This window comes from Vicugna pacos, chromosome 25 (genome assembly GCF_048564905.1).
Source record: "Vicugna pacos chromosome 25, VicPac4, whole genome shotgun sequence".
Classification (NCBI taxonomy): Eukaryota; Metazoa; Chordata; class Mammalia; order Artiodactyla; family Camelidae; genus Vicugna; species Vicugna pacos.
Window position 1 is genome coordinate 33,723,595 of NC_133011.1, and position 15,865 is coordinate 33,739,459.

The window sequence follows — 15,865 nt, forward strand, 5'->3', positions numbered from 1 at the left end:
TGAACTTCCATATGGGCCTTGGGGAGCAATAAGAGTTGTCCAGCAACAAAGGAAAGAGGAGAGCATTCCAGGAAGAGGTGATGGAGAGCTTGAGAGGCTCACATCACAGATGCAGAGAGTGGCTAACTTAACCACAGGGATGTGTAACCTACCCATCAAGTGACATTGAGGATAAAAGTAAACAACAATGAATAAATTATTTTAATTCTATTCTGACAGAATCACAAAGGGTGAGATGGTTTACTAATTTTATCACACCTTACTGAATATGGGGGAGATACTTTTCCCTGTAGTGCACCTAAGACACATTGCACTTTTTCCCACTTCATGTACTACCCAGTGCTTAGAGCTCCCCGCCTCCCCATCATTCACCTCACTCCAATGATACCTTGCTATCTTCCACTTGTACTTCAGATTTTTACTTAGGCATTACTTTCTCTACAGGTCTCCGTGTGATTAAACCTACTGTTGAAAGCTAATTTAAACCTGCAATAAACAATCAGGGACTGACTCTTAAAGGGACCTGTTGACCATGCAACAATAAAGTCATTTTACTTGTATTAATTTATCTTAGATCTCTGACTGTTCTCCTGCATTCATCCATTCCTCACTCTATTATTCAATGAGACCGATTTTCATTACATATGAATAAACCACGACACCAGAGTTCTTAGAACACTATAATCATTTTCCATGGAATAAAACACTTTCATAGTCTGGCGATTATTTGCCTTTCCAACCTCTCAGTCTCTTCCCTTTGTCAAAGAGAACCAGAGCCAGACACCAGTTAAAGAAGCAAAGATAGGTTTTATTCAAAAAACTATTGCAATAGGGGAAAGAAGACTTCAGTATAGAATGGAGCTCAGTTTTGAATTCAAGAAAAAGAGGTGATTTGTAACAAAGGATCAGGATGGGGGGGGGGATGGTCAGTGGATGGAAAATTACCAAGAGAAGAGAGCAAGTGTAGGGGGATTCTTGCTAAACTGATCTTGGTGAAGGCAAGTCAGAGCGATCAGACATCAAGGGTGGAAGATGAGGAACTGGATCAGTGATTGAGGGTGAGCAGCTCTCAAGAGTGGGAGACTCCTACTAACTTCACTAAGTAGTGCTCTCACTATGACGGGGAAATGCAGGCCCAGCAAGGACAGGGCCAAGGTCAAGGCCTAGTCAGAAGAGGGCTCAGTGGAGCTGGACTAAAGTTGGGTCAAGAAGAGAGTCGTTTCCACCTTCCATCTGTGCAAACCTACATCTCAGTTCCATCATGTGCTGTAGGACCAACGGTTCATGTTCCCTCTGTTTCCAGACCTTGACTCCTAATGGCCTCTTGGCTTGGCGCATGGCCTTCCCCTTCCCTCTTAATCTGGATATTCCTGCCGATTTCAGGCTAAACATAGTATCCTCGGGATTTCTTCTGGTGCCTCCAAGTCTTGGCCAGCAGCCTCTTAAAAGCAACCACAATTCAGAGTTACAGCATAGCTCACCCTCGGCTGTAATGACCTATTTCTATAATGCCACAGGTTCCTTGAAGGCAGAGGCCATGTCTGTCGTGTTCTCCACTGTGCTTCTGGCACACACAACCAATAAACTTGTAATTAGAACACAGTGGTCACACGTACAAGCACGGTCCCCAAAATGCTTATAATTAGCATGAAAAAATTATTATAAATAATTCTGTAGGACTCAGTGGAGATACACACACACACACACACACACACACATTTCAAGGTCAGAAGAGACACAATAAAACGTAAGTATGCATTCTCACAGTGAGAGGAGACACTGGAGGTCTCCTGGTCTATCACTTACCCCATCCACTAATTCTTTCTAGTACATTCCTGCTAGCCTCTGTCTGACTGCCTTCACTGATGGAGAATTTACTGTGCCCAGAGGCATCTTACTCCTTTTACAGACTTTTCTCATTATCATTACTGTGAGGCAACTCCCCTGTAACTCCTTCCCTTCCACAGTTTCTGTTTTCATCCTAACACCTTGCCATTAAGAGCGTGGTTCACAGCAATGGCAAATTCTACCTGCTTGTTAGAAACGCAGAATCTCAGTCCACTCCCCAAATAACTGTATTTCAGCATCTATATTAACAAGATCCTTAGCTACTCTGTATGGACATTAAAGTTGGAGAAGCTGTGATCTATAACTACAAAATAAAAGTCTAATGCAGTTTCACAAATCACTCCTTTAGTACTTCACAAGGGCATCATATCTACATCAAGAGATGGCAGGGTCAGCAAAAGAAAAAAGAATGACTCTACACGTTTTAACCCATGGCAACAAAATAATTTCCAATATTACTCTGTAGTCCATGAACTAGACGAACAAGCCCTGGTAGGCAAAAATCACTTCTGTTTTAATTTGAATGCTGCCTCTATGTGAAGGGTAAGCTAAATTTGTCCAATAAAATTATCTTTAATATAAAAATAAGTTTAAAAATGAGCATATCCACTTAAAACAAATTGGCTGAGTGTTGCTCAGTCTTTAGCTAACTTTGTCCAGCTCATCAAGATGGTGGAAATCAGATGAAGTATATTCTCTGAAAGTTCTTGATTAGGTAGGAATGTACAAGATGGTGCAAACCCTGACCTGACAACAAAGACCTCTGTAGGAAATCTGCTAGCAGACTGAGTCTAACAGACAGATCAAGGAGAAAACTAAGCCAGCTGGAAGAACAGTCCAAAGTCAGAGATGGAACAGACTTTAGAAATGGCCTAGTTCAACCTTCTCCAACCACACAGATGAAAAAAACTGAGAGTCACGAAGATGAAGTGAAATGCCCCAAAGCACAGACCAGAAGCGACCATGGCAGTGTCCCAGACGTGGAAAACTGGATGCACTCCTTAACCACAAACATTACTTTCAACAAAATATAAAATACATTTGCTAATCACTACACGTCCCTTAAGATAAAAATCAGCCCTTGTGTTGTTTAGCAGCTTTATGGAGGTATAATTCACAAAAATACAACCCACCCATTGAAAGCACACAAATCTGTAATTTTTAGTAAATGTTTACAGTTGTGCAACCATCAACACAGATCAGTTTCTTTTAAATTTCTACGTTTAAAAAATTCTCCTTATGGGAAAGGGGGTGGGAAGGGATAAATTGGGAGTTTGAGATTTGCAGATACTAATATATACAAAATAGATAAACAACAAGTTCATAATTTATAACTAAGGGAACTATATTCAATATCTTGTAGTAACTTTTGGTTAAAAGGAATATGAAAATGAATATATGTATGTTCATGTATGACTGAAGCACTGTGCTGTACACCAGAAATTGACACAATATTGTAAACTGACTATACTTCAATCAATATATATATATACAAAAAATTAAAATTTAAAAAATTTAAAATTCCCCTTATGCCTCTTTGCAGTTAATATTCCCAACTCCAGCCCTAAAAAACCACTGATCTGTTTTCTATCTATAATTTGGCCTTTTCTGGCTATTTCATATCAAGGGAAATATTACATATATAGTATTTTGTGCCTGGCTTCTTTTACTTAGAGTAATGTTTTTGAGGTTCATCCATGTTGAAGCTTGTATCAGTTATTTATTCTTTTCTATTGGTGAATGTTCCACTGTATGCAGTATATCACATTTTTTATCCACTCAACAGTTAATAAAGCTTTGGGTTGTTTGTAGTTTGGATTATTATAAATAATGCTTCTATGAATATTCATATATTTTTGTGGGCATATGTCTTTATTTCTCTTGTATAGGTTCCTAGGAGTAGAATTTCTGGGTCATATAATAAGTGCAAGTTTACATTTTTAAGAAATTTCCAAACTGTCTTCCAAAGTGGCGGTATCATTTTACATTCCCATTGCCAATGTATTTGGGTTTTGGTGTATCTACATTCTTGCCAAATACTTGGTATAATAATTTGGAGAGAAAATTCTGTATTTTGGACAGAAATCCCAAAAAAATGAAGATCAAGATCAATAGGAAGCTTGAACTTAGAGGAATGTAAACAATTCAAGATAACTAAAAGAATTAAATAAAAGAAAAAAAAGCTATGTTAGCAGTATTTCCTGAGAAAACTGAAGGTACATCACATTTATAATATAAGAAACTGAAGCTATGTAAAAGCAACATGTAGTAGAGAACAAAGAAAAGTTCTTAACATTTTAAATTATGGATTACAGAAAAGAAAAATCAGTAAAAAAAAATACCAGAAGATATAATTGAAGACATTTTTCAAAACTTAGTCCAAAAAGACAAATAGGTGGAACATATGAGAATAAAGCTCAAAGGACACAATTGCTGATATAGGAGCTCCACATATAACTTATAAGAATTCCAGAAGGAGAGGACTGAATTGCAGGGGAGAGGGTAGAAGTATAAAGTGAATAATAAATGATAACTTTGCAGAGCTAAAAAGAGATGTAGTTTTTCTCATTGGAAGTACTTCTAAGGTTGTAACAAGAAAAATGGGTGGGGGCGGGGGGAGAACCTTTAAATAGATCATGACAATTTTCACAGCTTAGAGGATACAAAGTTCCTAAAGGGTTGGAGGAAAGAAAGAAGAGAGGGAGAGAGGGAGAGAGAAAGAGAGAGAATGAGAGAGAGAGAGAGAAACGTGAAGCCTATAAAGCCGTATGAATATGGCTTATTGCTTCTCATCAGAAGCATGCCTTCCTAAAGATTAACAAAGAAATTATCTTAAATCTAGAAATCTATTCCCAGCTAAACACATTTTCAGACACTCATAGTTTGCTTCATATGCTCCTTTTCTTAGAAAGCTACCAAAGAAATTTCTCCAACCAAATGAAAAAGCATACCGAAAAGAGTAAGATGAGAGTTAGAATTAATAGGTCCAAAACAGCAGAGCAAGTGGGACCACCCCAGAATAACTTTGTGCAGCAAAACAAAAGTGGTTGTAGGGCAAGAGAATGAAGGTTCCAAGAGCCAGTTTCCCAGAGAAAAAAGGGGAATTCTATAAACTACAGAAAATGAAAGATGTTGCCCCCTAAATGTTTGTAGCTTTTAATTTTGATACATGATATAATTCCAAACATCTTTCTCTCTCCCTTTCTCTCTCTCACTGATGGGATGAGAAATAGAAACGATTGTTACAGCAGATGAACTAAATTAGCATAGAAAGCCAGTTGAAGTTGGCGTCATATATGTGAGACATAAAAGCAAAAATAACAGTAGTAACAACAGCTACCTTGTTTTGAGTAATTTCTATGCACCAATAACTATCTAAGCACTTAATATATATTAATTTACTTAATCTTCCAAACAATTTGGTGACATATACTCTATTTCACCCTCTTTTATCTGCTCCCAGGAAGGGCACAAAGAGAAGGTTATTGTCGTGCATGCTTTTGAAGGGCAAACTGACAACAAATATATATTTTTAAAATCTTAAAAATAAACATTATCTTTGACCCAAGATTTCCACTTCAAGGACTTTACACTAAGGAAATAATCAGATATTTGGTAGGATGAATGTACAGAGATGTTTAAAATAGTAAAAAAAGAGAAAAAAAGCAAACAAAATAAAAACCCTGAAACAATCTGAAGTTTCAACAATTTCATTTGCTTAAATAAATTCTCTTAAATAAATTATAGGCTTTCAATGTAATGAGTTATTTTACAGATAGTTCAAATGATGTGGTAAGAATTGTTTGTTGCCATAAAGAATATTAATAATACATTAAGTAAGACAATTCGAGTTACCTAAAAATACAAATAATTTGATACTATTTGGAGGTGACATGTAACAGCATGGAATTATGAGTCATTTTTGTTTTCTTCTTTTGACTGTACCATATATTCTATTGTTTTTATAAAACTAAGCACTTTTTACTTTTGTACTAATTAAAATATTTATTTAATAAATACACACCAGGAGTGTGTATTTCAGTATATACTTCATATACACTTCATATATTCCAGTTCATGTGCGGAGCTCTAGGAGTGATTTCATGAATAAATACCATGTCTCCTCAAGGATCCTCCTTAGGTCTAGAGGAACCTGGCAGAAATCAACATGAAGACCTGAAATGGGTGGAAGCCTTACATGTAGAAGCAGAAGGTGGAGGTCTTGGTGTCCTAACATAACACGTGCAATGTATGAGGGTTAACTGGCGACCAGTGTAACGGGAATCCGTAGTCCAATATGGCTTATAATAACCTTATGCCCTCTGAGGCTACGTATCTAGAAGTTTGGCATAGAATCCAGGGGCTTGTGACAGTGTAACCACTTTGAGCTGTGGCTAGACGCAAGCCAGAGGGCTCTGCTTAGTTCTGGGGAATACGATTTCAGAGGGACATTGGCAAATCGAGGTCCTCACAGATCAGGCTGAGCATAGAGCTGGTCACAAGCGAAATGGCAACCAGGCAGAGGCAATCTAGCCAGCAGAAAGCCCTCTATTCCGTGAGGAAGACCCACCCATTCCTTCCATCATTTTCAGTCCAGCGAACCAAGGATGAAGGAGAAGAAACTCTGTCTCACATACAACTCCACCGTCAGTTCTGAGAGAAGTTAATCACTTTGTAAGAAATCACAATGACTTCTGACATCAGGGTGCTTGTGCATGTCATGCGAATCAATTCAGTGAATGTTTACTGCTTAACCACTGTAAGCCAGGTAATCTACACAGCATGCACCAAATACAGAATTCAACTCTCACAATACTTCTGCGACTTGGGAGTTACTATACCCATTTTGCAGGTTATTAAACTGACAGGTTGGAGACTCTCAGTGTCTGCGATCATGGCATCATTACCACACCTCTTCCACTGTCAATGGTAAAGAATGGAGCTTTAAAGAAAAGCCAACCCCTGCTCTGAAGAACCATGCACTCTGGATGCTGGCTGTACCCGTGCTTTGATGGAGAGACAGTGCTAGCTTCAAGAACACATGAGCTGTGTTCTCACAGGCAGCACTTGTAACCTGACCCACTTTTTAGCATTGTCTTCAGACTCACTGTGTCCTCCTTGCGGACAAGGACAATGGCTTCTACACCAATATCCCCTGTAATAAAAGTGTCCCTAAAATGCCCCATCCTGTCCACTTGCACTCTCTCACAGCTCCATGCTCCTTTTCTTCGGGTACTTCTCATAAAATGAAACACTCGTGTTTGTTTACTTGCATAGTGACTGTCTCTCCCTTAAAAATGAAAGACTCCATGAGATCAAATCCCTCTTATTTACTCAAGTGCTTCATTCCCAAAGTATAGAGAGGGCCTACTATCAAGCACTCAGTGCTATTAATTGAATGAACAAATGAATAAATACATGAATAGTACAGGAAGAATCTCAGGGAAGTAGGTCAGTCAATACCTGGTTTCCTTACCCAGAGGTAATTTTTTTATTCTCACAAAGGACTTCCTGTCCTCTGATGTACCAGCCCTAAATGCCACCCTATTTGGTTTTTTCATAATTGTTGGATAAGCAGTCATGTGAAATTTGGCCCATCCTTAGAAGTCGGTCCAACCTTGAACTTACTACATTGTCTTTAATTAATTGCCTATGAATCTTCTTTCCATGGTAGCAGGCGCTATGTTTTATTCAACTTTGTATCCCCAGAACTTATCCTACGTGCTGGCACTGAATCAGTTCTCAGTATGTATTTTTGAGTAGATAAAAGAATGAATAGCAAAGACCGCCCACTCACCCTACCTAAGTGAACTCCTTATTGTGCAGTGCTTTTGGTATACAGATCTTTCTCAGCCTATGGTGGGGTTATGTTCCTATAAACCCATCATAAACTGAAAATATGGTTAAGTCAAAAATGCACCTAATACATCTAACCTACTGAATATCATAGCTTAGCCTCACCTACTTTTTGAATGTGCTCAGAACACTTACATTAGCCTAAGTAAGGCATAATTATCTAACACAAAACCTACTTTATAATACAGTGTTGACTTATAGTATGTTGTACTGAAAGTGAAAAAACAGAATGGCTGTATGGGTGCAGAACGGTTATCAGTTAATGTCCAAATAGGGAAAGAGAACCACTCTTGCTATTTCAAGTGAAGAGGGACTTAATGCAGGGAAATGTTTGCAAATGGTGCTGGAAGGGCTGGAGAAGCAAAAGAGAGAAGATTTTTGCCCAAATCAGTGAGTATTACCACCCCATGAACCCTGACCTGTGCCCCAGCCACAGCCACTGTTAGCGGTTGTTACTGAATTGTGCCACTGCTGTGAGTGGGAACCCAGAAGCCCTCACTCACCCTGAAGCTTGCCAAACATCACCCATGTGGCTTGAGCCCACAATAGCCTGTCTTAAATCCCCTGTCCCTTCTACTGCCTCTGCAAAGGTGGACAAGGATGGCTGCTCCTTCCTTCCCCTTTCCAATCTCCTTCAGTGCTGCCCACTGGTAAAATTAAATAAGCTCGCTGGCAGTAGAGCCTGGGAAATGCAGTTTTCAGTCTCTAGCTCAGTGATCCAAAGCAGCACTACCCAAACTCTGTCTTCCGGGGAATCTAGTTGAAATGCAGATTCTTCACTTAGCAGATCTGGTGTCAGGTGATGCTAATGCCACCAGTCTTCAGACCACACTTTGAGTTGTAAGGGACCTTTAAGGATGCTCCAAAGGTGCCTGCAATGGAGAGTCAGTAACAGGCCAGCGCCTCTTGGACACACTATTCTCTCTGAGCTTTGGTTTCCAATGAATAAAACCAAGATAACGACATCTGTCTTATTTTTCCCAGGAGCTGGTTAACCTCAGAGTACCTCATGATTCCCTGGAAAGCTACTGAAAAATAGAGACTGCATATTTCTACCCCAGAGATTCTGACTCAGTAGGTCTTGATGAGGACTCATTTTCATAAAGTTCCTCAGCTGATGACCCCAGGCTACTAGGTTTAAGAAGCCTCGTCTATCTCACAGGATTATGGTGAGCACTAAATCGGGCATCACACAAACATCTGTCACAGTACCTGCTGCATAAGATAAATAACTGCTTGCTATTGTTACTACTGTTGTAATTATTAACTTCAGTGGAGATGATACAGGTGGAAACATCCAGCCCAGGGCCTGGTATATGTTCTCCATAGGCCAGGCTGGTACCCAATGGGAGTGTAAAAATGACGTAGTGATTGACTGGTGGGCAGTGCATGTATCTTCACTTTGGCAAAATATAAAAGAATACAAAATATAAATGAGCACTGTAAATGACCTATAAGACACATTCAACATGTAGAGTGTGAAATTCTATGGAAAATAGCAAATCACATCATGAGGATATGGTACCAATGGCCTCCTGGGCAGGTAGCTGAAAGGCTCTCATCCTGGAAGGATTTCTCAAGCTGAGGAAGAGGATATTTGTTCTAAACCTGTTTGGATCATGTTGGGACTGGAGGGAATTCTGGACAATTTGGTCTGTGCATGCTTTTGGTCTGACCCACTCAATATGCTTCTAAATTTATAGGTCTGGTCTGTCAAAGAAGACTATCTGTCTGGGATTTTTTATAAAACGTTTTAAGGAGTGTTTCATTGTTTTCTTTCTCTACTGTCTAGTGTTTTTGCTTAGGAAGAATATTTTTAAGACTCCAGAAAGTCAAAGTTGGGATGAGGGATGTGGTTTGGATCATCTCAAGACAGAGATTGTATGTCGTGCGCTTAAAAAAAAAATCTTTAGAGTTTCTCTAAGATATATGATATAAAAATTCACCCTGTGAAAAAAGTGCTTCATTAAAAAGCATTAAGGAATAATGAGATGGCAATAATATCATTTTGTGCAAGATATTGTACAATATATTTAAAAGGGGGAAAAAAAAGGAAACCATGCAATGAAATGCTAGGATGGCCCTGGGCAAAGTTCTGTAGTACAGAACACTCTATAGCAAGTATCTGATCTTGCACCTCATTATCCCTGTGAAGGTTTTCTCCTCATTTTCAGGGCCTTGTAGCTAATAATATCTCAGAAAGATGAAGAAATATTGAAGGTGACCACACTGCATGCTTTGGAGTCAAACAGAGAGGCCTAAATCCCAGTTCTCCCATTTATTAACTGGGACAAATGCCTAGTTTTCTTACAGTTCAGTTTTCCAATATAAAATACAGTTAAACGATTAAGCGTTTGAAGTACCTGGCACATAAGAGAAGCTTATTAACTCTTAGGCCTCTTTATCCTTTATCTTAACTCTTCCAGTAGACAGAGGACTTCAAACAAATAACTTATCCTCTGGGCTGCAATGTCTTTGTCAACAGAAGTGATAAACCACACCCTAGTTTTATCATCAGGCTGTTAGGAAAGTCAGGGATACATGCGAACACTTTGAGAAGGGCTGGCCTTGGATGTGGGAGGCAGTGACACCACCTGTTTCATTGATTTTCACTGCCCTTGTGGGAACAGGGGCTCATAGCAGCCCTTCCCCAAATACTGTGTTAGTGACCCCACACTCAGCCTCTGGGAGTCTACTCATTTTAAAGCAGGAGATAAAGGAAAGGTTAACCTGGAGCAATAATTCATCATTGGTGGCGTACTCAATCAATGGAGTATTTCTAGCCGGAAGTATTTCCCAAGGTCTTTAGATTAGACCAGCATAGTTGGCACCATCAACCATATCTTGTTAAGGCAACTCCTTTATTTCCTTTAAATGGTTTCCAAACATTTTAACATTTCAAATTTCAAGCACAGTTCAAGGAAGCCTTATATTTGACTATTCTCAATAAAAATCTGAGAATCTGGTTTTTTTTATAACACAGAAATGGGGATTGAGCAAGCACATTAAAAACACAGATTTATGCATTTCTTTCAAGATCTCCTTACAAAAAACTTTCCCCAATCTATGTTTTTTATAACACTTGTTCTGTTATGTAATAGGACTTTCTTTCAAAAGAAGATTCTGTAGTGAAATTAATTTGGGAAACATTGAGTTAAAACCCAAATTTCTCAGAGACAGGCTTTGTAAAGTTACGAGAGAGTATCCAGCAGTCCCCACCCCTACTTGGCTATTGTACTTGGCTATTGAATTTCACTATGAAACTGTGTCCCTAAGAATCTTGCTACTTACTCAAGGTGTGATTTTGGAACCAACAGTATCAGCTTTACTCAAAATTTGTTAGATTGGCAGACCCCGAAGCCCCTCCCCAGTCTGCCTGAAGCAGATTTTAACCAGAAGCCTGGGTGATTTGAGTACGTATTAAAGTTTGAGAAGCACTGCCTCACACTATTACACACATCAGCTACAAATTATAGAGCAGTGATGCCTTTCTGGGGGATCCCTCCCAAGTGTGTAGACTGAATAATAAGCTAGCAGAATGCCAGAGATAGAAACTACCTTGGAAGTCATCTACTTCAAAAGACTACAAACCATCTTTTAGTGGCATTAGTGAGATGTTATATAGAAACCTAATAAAAGAAAGAGAAAATTAGCTGGTCTAAGCCAGGGATGGTTCCTTCATTCCTGACACTCCTGGTTCTTCATCTGTTGAGTCATTTTTAAAACTCATCCTGGAGATGTTCATGGTATATTTGGAGACTTGAGATTTCATTATATTCTTCTGAAATGTGGTTTTATTTGATGGCCTGTTTGTTTTGTTTAATCGGCATTTAATTTGATTAGACTCAAATAGCAAACTCTAGCTCTTGGGTGGTAGCTCAAATTTAAGTTTAGTTTTTCCTACTTAACTAGAATTTGTCCCACCCTTGGGTAGTTCAATGGGCAGTTTGTACTTAGAACTTCAGGCTCCGCCTCTGACTGCCTCATTCAATCATTTTCCGTCACTTCCCGGTCAGGACACTATCCCTGTCCTCTGGTTCTACAGCCCAGGAAGATGGTAGATTTCACTTGGTTTTGTTTTTAGATTTTTTTTTAAATGTTTTAGTAGGTTGTTTTTGTTTTGTTTTGTTTCATTTTTGTGGACTTCCAACATGGCACTGCTTTTTACTTGCTTCCAAGTCACTCACTCCATGCCATCCTTCTGTCTCCAGAGTCAGCCTGCTTTTGATCCCTTTTCAGTAACTCTAGGTCATGCTTTATTTTCCCCCAACAATTGATTGTAGTCATCTGTGAGAGAATCATGTCTGGTCGGGGCTCCTTTCTATATTCCTCCTCCCCGTTCCCTCTGTAAATGCCTAAAGCAAATTCTAATCTCATATTTCAGTCAAATCATTACTCAATGATCTATTAAACCACAATTTTATGGGCAGTGTGGACATTTTATGGGGTGAGGAGTGGGGAGAGTACAGAAGAAGTTCAAAATAGGATAGACCCTTTAGTGTTTCAGTCTATTCTTCTAAGTGTTGTGTTGGCTTAATGTTTCATCTTGGACTGGGTGGTCCGGGGCGGCCAGAGTTCTTTCCTGGGAGACAGGGAATGGGATCCTTTTCCTGGTTCTCTCATCAACTAGCTGTGTGGCCTCAAGTACATCATCTCACTTCCCTGGGGCTCAGTCTTCTCATCTGAACTTAGAGCCAGTGGTTCTAGGGGATCTCTGTTAGGTCTAATATTCCCCTCGTTTTCCTAAAGCAAAGTAGCTAATTCTCGGACTCTAGATGCCTGGACAGTTGTAATTAGGATTTCTTTATGCTCTTGATTTATCATGTTCAGGGTTATTAAACACAGGATCATACTGTGAAAACACTAAGAAGAGATTTTTTCCTCCTCTGAGCTTAATATAAAGTACATGGGTTCTTCTTCTAATTGTGCAGGTCACTCTGAACGACCTCTTACACTTCCACGGAGTGGGTCAGAGGAAGCATGGCAATCCCAGAGGGCTACACAGACACTGGGAACAAATTCAGGTTCTAACTGAGTTCATTTACGAGCAACCACAGTGCAGGAATTACATACAACCTAGTTTAGTTCCTCATGCAGGGTGGGTTTTGAAGTCAAAACTATCAGCACCCAAATCCTATCTCACCACTTCAGCTGTGTGTCTTGGGCAACACATTTCCACTTTCTGTGTATCAGCTTCCTCAGGTGTTACCCAAAATAACAATCCCTAGTTGACGCAGCAGCTACAAAGACACAATCAGTAACATATTCAAAAAAGCTAGTACAATGCCTGATGTGTAGTATTTGATCAATACATATTAGCATCTCCCCCACACTGAGCTAGGCTCTGGGAACTGACACCAAAAAAGGCACTACAGAGAGGTCCTGCCATAAAAGACTTGCTAGCGTTCTTAGGGAAATGGACCCTCTAGCCCTGGTCCAGCTTTCAGATCGCTGCAGCCCCAGATGACAGTTTGAGAGACCCTGGACAAGAACAACCCACCTAAGCTGATCCCAGAACTCCTAATCTCAGAAACTTTATGAGATCATAAATGCTTGTTGTTTTAAGCTGCTAAATTTTAGAGTAATTTGCTGCATAGGAATGTATATTACAGAGACCAACTAGCAGGTGGTGGAAAGTTGATTATGTCAACCCCCTTCCATCCCATAATGACCAGTTTTGTCCTCACAAGGATGGATATCAATTCTGGCTGTGGCTTTGCATTTCCTGGCCAAAGAACTTTGTCTGGCATTGTGATCTTCTGGGGATTACAGAATTCTTGACCCATTGGTACAGGATCCATGCAATAAAGCATTTAACCAGAGGACCTACTTGATTGCAAAAGAGAGCCAAGAATGGGCCCATGACTATGGAATCCACTGGTCATATCACATACACGCAGATGTAGCTGACCATAGGTTTCTGGAATGGCCCACTGAAAGAAGAGTTGAAGGACCAACTTGGAAACAGTACTCCGTTAGGATGGGCTGCCTCCCTTCAAGATACAGAATAGGATTCTGTATGGAACTGTGTCCAGGTGCGAAGAATATATACTTTCAGGAACCAAGGGATTAAAGTAGGAAAATCCCCAATTTTCTTTACTCCCAGTGACTCACAGGGAGCATTTTGCTTCCTACACTGAAACTCTGGGTCTGCAGTGTTTGAAGTTCTGGTCACCAAAGATGGTGCTCCCTTGCTAGGAAACAGCAAGAGTCCTTTTAAATAGCAAGCTACTACTGACTCTAGAGATTTTTGGACTTCTTAAATCAAAAGAGCAACCAGTAAGTAGGGGAATAATGATCAGCAGGATACGGAGCTGCTTTTACACAATGGGAGCAGGGAGAAAGGTGTATAGAGCACATGATCCCCGTGGGTGCCTCTTGGATTCTTTTGCCCATTGTACCTGGGAGTGGGCATGTTCTGCAACAATGATCTGAGAAGGATGATTACCTTGGGCTCAAGACTCCTTGGAAATGAAGGTTTGGATCACCTCACTGAGTAGCCACCAAGACCCCAAGAGATGATATCAGAGGATGAGGGGAATTTAGAATAGAGAGTGAAGGAAGAAAGAATAAACATTACTTGTAGATCCAAGATCAGCTATGGCAACTGAGGCTGCAGTTTGTCCTAACAAGCTCCTCCCTCTGAATTTTCTTTCAGGAAAAGAAGTCCATAAGATGCCTGGAGAATGAATCTGTGTGGCACAAGGCAAGGACTGTGGCAGCCATAAAGGTTTCCATGTAGACCTCCTTCAAGAGTATTTGCTGCAGGGAGCACAGTTGACTGGCAGCTCTAACCACCAACCCTTTGAGAAAATGAGTGAGCGTGGTATCGTTTCTAGTGCTAGGCAATCTCTCCCTTTTCCAATGGGCAACCTTTGCCCAGATATTCTTGTTACCCTAGCAAAGACTCTGTATTAGAATAGTGGGAGTGCACGGAGACTCTTCCTACCATTCTCCCTTCCAACTTTCCTTTCATGGGCATCAGACATTAATCATGACCTGAAGGTTCACCATACCTACTCCTGCTCTCTCTTCCTTTATCTTTCACATGCATCCTTCTCATCTCCATAAATCCTTAACAAGTCCAATCCCATCTTGCATCTGTTTCTTGGAAAACCTGAACTGGAACAGCTTGGCACATTCCACTGAATCCTCATGAAATTTTATGTTGATTTTTATGAGTTTATAGAGAAACTCATTTTGAGAGAATTTCCATATTTACAACATTGACTCTTTCTATCCAGGAAAATGATCTCTCCCTCATTGGCCTAAGTCTTCTTTTGTGACCATCAACAAAGTTATATCATTTTTTTTTCATGTAGAACTTCCATATTTCTTCTTAGGTTTATTCTTAAGCTTTTACTAGTTTTGACATAATTGTGACAGGGATTTGTTTTCCTGATAGGTAACTGGCCATTTTTCACACTGCGTTGTGGTGGTCTCCATCACACTCAATTCTCTGAGGACAGAGACTGGGTCCATCTTATTCTCCAGGGCATCACAACTGCTGAGTACACTACTTGTCACATAATTGGAGTTTTATATACCTTTGCTTGATTAATCACATAATAAAATAGTAGCTGAAGTATGTGCTACCAAAAAACAGTTGTTCCACCAGTGAAAGGAAAATGTAGTGCCCATGTTTCCACCAGCCTTTGGAACTAATCCTTTTGCTACAGGGAGAATTGAGCACTAGCTGAATGAAGTCCAAACCACATGCTCTACAAGGTATTTATGTCTGTAAGTCTCTTGGCTGCTGAGACAAGATGGCTACACTGAGCAATGATGCTTTAATGCTTGCCCACCACCTAGACTTTGCTAATGTTTTACTGAAGCCTGAAATACCCTTTGTGAAGCCACTGCCCCTTATCTTCATGACCAAATTCTACTACTCCTCTGAGACTCAAATTGTCACTGTCAGCTTAACCTCAGGAAAATTTTTTGGTCCTCTAAGCTTCAAGGAAATGATTACTCTCCTGAAAATACAGGCAAGTTTGAAGTGTAGGCTTATAACTAACATGTATATTCTAGTCTCAGTGTGTGCTAAAATGTGTCAATATAGCCATAAATAAGGATAGTAGTAAGAATTGTGATACAACACATGTCACCATAATATTGGCTTCTGTTCATTGAATCACTTCCATGTGTGAGGCATCTCACA